Source organism: Malurus melanocephalus, unplaced genomic scaffold (assembly GCF_030028575.1).
Source record: "Malurus melanocephalus ecotype Western Australia unplaced genomic scaffold, MMel_1.1 scaffold_117, whole genome shotgun sequence".
NCBI classification, from domain to species: domain Eukaryota; kingdom Metazoa; phylum Chordata; class Aves; order Passeriformes; family Maluridae; genus Malurus; species Malurus melanocephalus.
Genome location: NW_026623349.1, coordinates 557,608 through 563,607, shown reverse-complemented (window position 1 = coordinate 563,607; position 6,000 = coordinate 557,608). Strand labels below are relative to the sequence as shown.

At 37.6% G+C, this 6,000-nt stretch overlaps 1 protein-coding gene across 1 annotated transcript in view; it reads left to right on the top strand.

Annotated features, from left to right (window-relative positions):
* Positions 1-2,176: 2,176 nt before the first annotated feature.
* The window catches only part of DAPK1 (death associated protein kinase 1), a 44,881-nt gene continuing 41,057 nt past the window's right edge, over positions 2,177-6,000 (top strand). The window contains exon 1 of the mRNA XM_057369992.1: positions 2,177-2,394. The gene's annotated coding sequence lies outside the window, so the exon portion shown is untranslated. The remainder of the gene's footprint in view (positions 2,395-6,000) is intronic.

Genomic DNA, 6,000 nt, shown 5'->3' with positions numbered 1-6,000 from the left:
TTTCTTTTTTGTTTTGTTTTGTTGATTTTCCATAAGGAAGCAGTAACTTTTGCTAAACTTAGAGGCTGAGCATTGATAAGATGGTTAGCCATGCAGCGTTCAGGCCTATGAATGAAACATAAGCATAAATATTTTTCTTCCTCTATTAGTAAGTTTAGACTTCTAGCGTGAAAGCCAGCCAGGTGGTCAAAAGACAAACAGCAGCTTTTTCCTTCCTTGTGGTCCATGAGTTTGAGTAGCTGTTGGAAGTTGTGATGATATTTACATTTGCTCAACTTCATTGTTTCTCTGAAACTGAATTTTCTGTAAAACTGACTTTTTAAAATAAAACCATGTATCTCTGTGGAGATGTGCATGCTGTGGGGGAGAGCGTGAGACAATTACTGGCTTTTCTCCCTAGAAGCAAAAGTCAGGAAGGCTGTGTTTTCGATTCAGCTGTGCTCTCTACTTCCACAGTACRAAACTGCTCAGACCTTGGAGATCACACTCAGAGGTGTTGTTGCAGGAAAAGTCTAGTGTGAAATGGGACTGAACCAGGCTGATGAACCTTAGGACACTTTGTCTAGCTCTCTGCTGCCAGTTTAGGATGACAGAGGTACGCCAGAGGTCTGTGCTTTTCCTTTCAGTCACATAGGAATATCTTACACGTCAAAGAGCATCTCTGATGACGCTAGCAGACCAAGTCTGGGCAAATGAAGCAGGTCTTCCTGCCTGTGTGTGATGGAGGATGTGGTGTGGTCTGAAGCACTGCTCTGTCCACTGCACTTTGTAATAATAATGTGTGGATCCCCATGTGGCAAATTTGACCCTTGAAAACTTTGTCCAGAATTGGAGATGAGTGGAATTTAAGGCAAAGTTATTTTTTATGCAACATAACATCATCTCACAGTTCATGAACTGATTTCATTAAACAATGAAAAATGAAACTTGAATGGTGATCATAATACTGAAATAAAACGAAACCTCCACTTAATACTGTTGTTTTAAGACTGTCTCAAAGTTTACTTCTCTCACTGCCTGTGGTTGCATTCAAAGATGTCCCAGGTGGTGGTGGCTACTCTAGAGGGTCTTTCTAGGAGTTCATAGGAGACCACCTGTCTTTGTCCTGCCTTCTACAAGTGACACTCATTTAGCCTTGCCCAGCTGTATGTTCCAGTTCAAGACAATTTGTCACCCAGGGTRCTGTGTAATATGTATCAGTATAGCAATGGTGGCATGAAATGTGTAGCCCTATATGGCTGCTCAAGGAGTCAAACCTGCTAAGGTTCGCTTTGATTTGACTGCTCTTCTAAGTCTTCTTTAGAGAGCAGCTCTTCTTCAGTCAACAGTCAACTTCCAAAAATATCCTTATTAATACCAGTCTGTAATTTTGTCTGTAATGGTGAAAAAAGCCAGAACAGAATTTCTAGAGAATTCTCAGCAAAAGATAAGGGAAACTTAGAAGAAAAATGATACTTACAAATCCCATTCTTGCTTTATCTCAACATTAGATTCCTGGGTTTCTGTTCTAAATCGRTGTGTACATCTAGCAACAGCATTTGTAATACATACTCAGGGGTTTGTTTCTCAGTGCCTCAGTACTTTTCTCATCTTCAAACCTGTTCTATTTAACAAGATAATGCCATAACTGTAATTCTTCTACCTACCACTGTATTTAGTCAGTGCTTTTAAAAGTAAAACTCCAGAGCAGTGTCATGAAACCCAGTTTGCTTTAAAAACTTCATAAAAAACAAACTTGAGGATAGAATAAAGTAAATACTGACGAATCATATAGATTGTAAGAAACTAAGAAATGTCCCACTTGCAGAATAAAAAGTAGTAAACGTGCATGTGGAAGGAGAAATCCAAAAACCATTACTTTTGCCCACTAATCCCCAGTGCACATATTTGTCAAAAATCCAGTGGTCCTAACTGGTAAGGTGTTACCTTTTACTTAACGATATGCATGCATTTGTGTAATGCAAAAGCCATATCTTAAATTATCTTTCCTGTTTCTTCTAGTTCATTTATTTTTTTCTGTTATTATTCTAGATGGCATAAAAAGCAGAGATATACTTTATTCAAACAGAGTTAAAAGCTGATTTCCCCCACCCCAGTAAAAAGGCTATTCTTAACTCTCAAATTTCTTGAACTAAGCACTCATCTTTTTTTTTTTTTTTTTTTTTTTTTTAGTGGGCAGTTTGCCGTAGTGAAAAAATGCCGCGAGAAAAGTACTGGTCAGCAGTTTGCAGCAAAATTCATCAAGAAAAGGAGAACGAAATCCAGCCGTCGTGGAGTAAGCCGGGAAGATATCGAGCGAGAAGTTGGCATACTAAAAGAGATTCGACATCCTAATGTGATTACACTTCATGATGTTTATGAGAACAAAACAGATGTCATTCTTATTCTGGAACTGTAAGTAAATCGAGAGAACTGTGGAGGAGTAGCAGAATATTTGTTTGTTTTGTAAAAATAGGCACTCTGAGAATTGCAGTGATTTAATGGAAGTTCCTTATCACCCCAAAAGAAGAKATGATAGCCTTAGAACCCTTCATTTCTAAGTCAGTGTTGTAGCTTCCCAATTTCTGCAAATATTTTTCACTTTGAATGCAACACAAAGTTWAAAAAAAATCAGCATATTTAGATTTCTTTTTTCTGCTTGTTACTTTAATCATTGTTGATGTAATGAATCCAGAAGAATAGCCTTTAACCAAATAAACTGATTCGAAGATAAAAGTAGAGAAAAACAGAGATTCTAAGYGGAGATTAGTTTAGCAAATTATGCTGTTTTGTGTTGGTGTATAGTGGCCTCAGTGAATGCTTTTTCTCCTTTCCTAACCCACATAAAGCAGAACGGAATTTTCCCAGTTCTCTCTTGTTGAAATGTGAACTGAAMTTTCACATGGTTTCATATTGGTTTAGTTCCCAATTTTTCATCCAATGTCATTGCTAACAGATTGAGGTAAATATGTCAGCAGAGACTGCTTCTGTATTTTTTTCATGTCTGGCTTCCAGTTCCTCAAAGACTGCAATTATAGAAGTTAAGCATTCACCTGTTYAGAGTTGGTCAGTGCCTGCTGATGGAATGTGCATGCCTTTACACAGATTGCATGGCTGGCACTTTATTATTGCCATACTTGCTCACTGTCAACTAACCATGCTTTAGAATAAGTATTTTGTTCAAGCAGAAGACTTGGTACCAGAATCTTTGGCAGCATTTGTGTCTTTTTCTTGGCTGTTCATGTGGTTTTTCCTATGCAGGTTATGTCTTCCTGTTGACTGCCTTTGGTAAATGGTTATTTCCACTTACCTTATAAAGATGCTTCAATGCTGTATGGTTACAGTAACACATAGATTTACAGTACAGATTTTAAAAGAAAACTGGGAAGTGACTTTTGGTGTTTCATCTTTTCTATGGGCTAYATATGCATGATATTGCTTTGTTATGTTTATGCAAACATATTTTACACTTCTAGTCCAGCCTGTGATGGTTTCTGGCTTGGTTTTTTAGTTCCAATTGTATACGCTTGCATTAGTTTGCCAAATCTGGATAATTTAAACAAGTATTTTTTTCCAAGAATAATTATTATCCTGGATAAAGTTCCTTATATTCTCACTATTTCTGCTCAGAGTTCTTTGAACTGTGATGTGAATAGACAGCAAAATTAGTTTGATGCTTCTTCCTCTCCCCACTTGGTAGTAATTCTTGTGTTCTTTTGCTCTATAACCTTTCAGTSTATTGTTGTTTCTTCAGCTCTTTCTGCTCTGTAATCTGTCCAGATGAAATCAGGCCAGCGTCTGTACTTGAAAGCTGTGAGGAAGGCTTGGTAATCATGGCAGTGGTGGGAGGAATGGGACTGTTCCACCCACCCCCACTTTGCACATGGAATAGGAGCTGTTTTGGCAGCAAGGTTGCTATGTGTGTGTCAGTGTGTACCCACTACTGTCCACTGAACAGAAGAATGACAATCTGTGTATTTCATAAGCTTGATGGCATGAAGCTCAGCAAATTATTTGCATTGCAATTTAGGTAATTGTTTTGCCAGGTCAGCAATCCCTATAAAGTTTCAATCAGAGATTTTTGTTTTTTTCATTTTTCGAAACTGCTTTGTGAGTCTTTCAAGTTGAAGAAGTGCTGTTTTGGATATCACAAAGGTAATGCATTTATTTATTTAGGCAGTCAAAGAGGAAAAGATGATGTTAGCAGTCCCTTTGTAAACTTGAATATACTAACTGCTACAAAGTTTTGTAGTTCTCAAAATCATCGTGATGTTACATAAAGCTATTGAAAAGACAAGATTGTCATTTTAATCGCATGCTTAGACATTAAATATGTAATCTGTTTTCTCTAATGTTCTAATATTCACATTTTGCCTAGGGAYCTACCCTCTTGGCAGTCTTTGTTCTTACAGAACAATTTCATACAAACAGAAATAAAGCTGAAAGCTCATTAAATAACCTGCTTTGCCATTCTCAGAGTTCACCYTAAGTGTCCATTTTCCATTCTGATCAGAACACAGTTTATTTCCTGGCACTTGTGTTCTTTTCTGACTACCATAATGAGACAGTGTACCACACGGAGACACAATTTTGTATAACTGAGCAACTGCAGCTGCCCTTTTGTTGCCATATGTCAACAAGCACAATCTCAGGGCAACAGGGTCCGTGGCCTGTTCACTATTGATTTTTATTTTCTGCTTCAGCAAGAGATTTGCAATGTTGTGTACTGCATCCTAAACATTTTTCTGCCTTAACAATTGKCAGTTTCTCAGAGCTGAGCAATTGACTGGACTAAGGGGGAATGGTGTCACACTGAAAGATGGTAGACTCAGGTTGGATATTAGGAAGAAATTCTTTGCTATTAGGGTGGTGAGGCATTGGAACAAGTCGCCCAGAGAAGTTCTGGATACCCYATTTCTGGGTGTTYTCAAGGCCAGGTTAGATGGAGCTTTGAGCAACCTGGTTCAGTGCAAGGTGTCTCTGTCCATGGCTGGGAAGCTGGGACTCAATGATCTTTAAGGTCCCTTCCAACACAAACTGTTTTATGATTCTGTTCAAGGTCATGATTTATATGCAGTACTATGTGGGCAGTTAGTTAATTATTGTGGTGGCAAGGTAGGTCCTCACAGCACAGAATACAAAACAAAACTCTATCTCAAAAACTTTATCCACAGGGGTGATTGGAAGCTTTTCTTTCAACTAATCAAGAAGCTGATCTACCAAAAAACCCAAGTTCYGTGAAACATTTAATTTCTGAAACTTTCAAAATCAAATCCTTACTTAAAAGATTCAGCAGCCACACACGAGCATGAGGTATCCTCAGACTTTTGGTACATTTAGAGCATTTGGCCATATTTTCATRACTCCAGGTCTTAGTGATAAGTATTTCCTTTCTTGATTTGGAAAAAACATTTCAAAATCCCACTCTGTGGCCTCTTTCATCATCTTGAAAAGGAATGCTATGGGTATTACATACAAACTGGAAGATACTGTATTCTCTTCATCTAACTTAAAACCTTAATAGTTTTCTCTTTTTTTCCTTTTATCGCACAAATAATTTAATTTGCCAGAATTTTGTAGCACTTTTTTCTATCCAGCTGCAGCAATTAGAATCTGTTATACGTTAGCAGTACTAAGCTATTTCTAGTGAGCTCTGCTGACGCCATCATTTTTTCAGATTTCACAGACTAGAAAACACAGATGTCTCTACACAGTGATAATTATTTTCTTTCCTCAAGCATGTTTTGCACCTACTTGGTTCCCCTTTTTCTGGCCTTCTATGCATAATTTCTCTTTTCCATTTAATTTTCTCTTCCAGTTTATTATGTCTTTATTTAGACTGCAGACCTACAAAATACACTCAGTTTTTGGTTCTTTGTAGAGCCTTGGTTTTTTTGCTGCAACACAAAAAATAAATATTTTAGTCCTATATTGTATAGTAATTCCTTAGAATACACCAAAGCAATGCAGGTGGTCTCATGTTTTAAAATGKCCAGGTAGCAATGCAGGTGGTCTCATGTT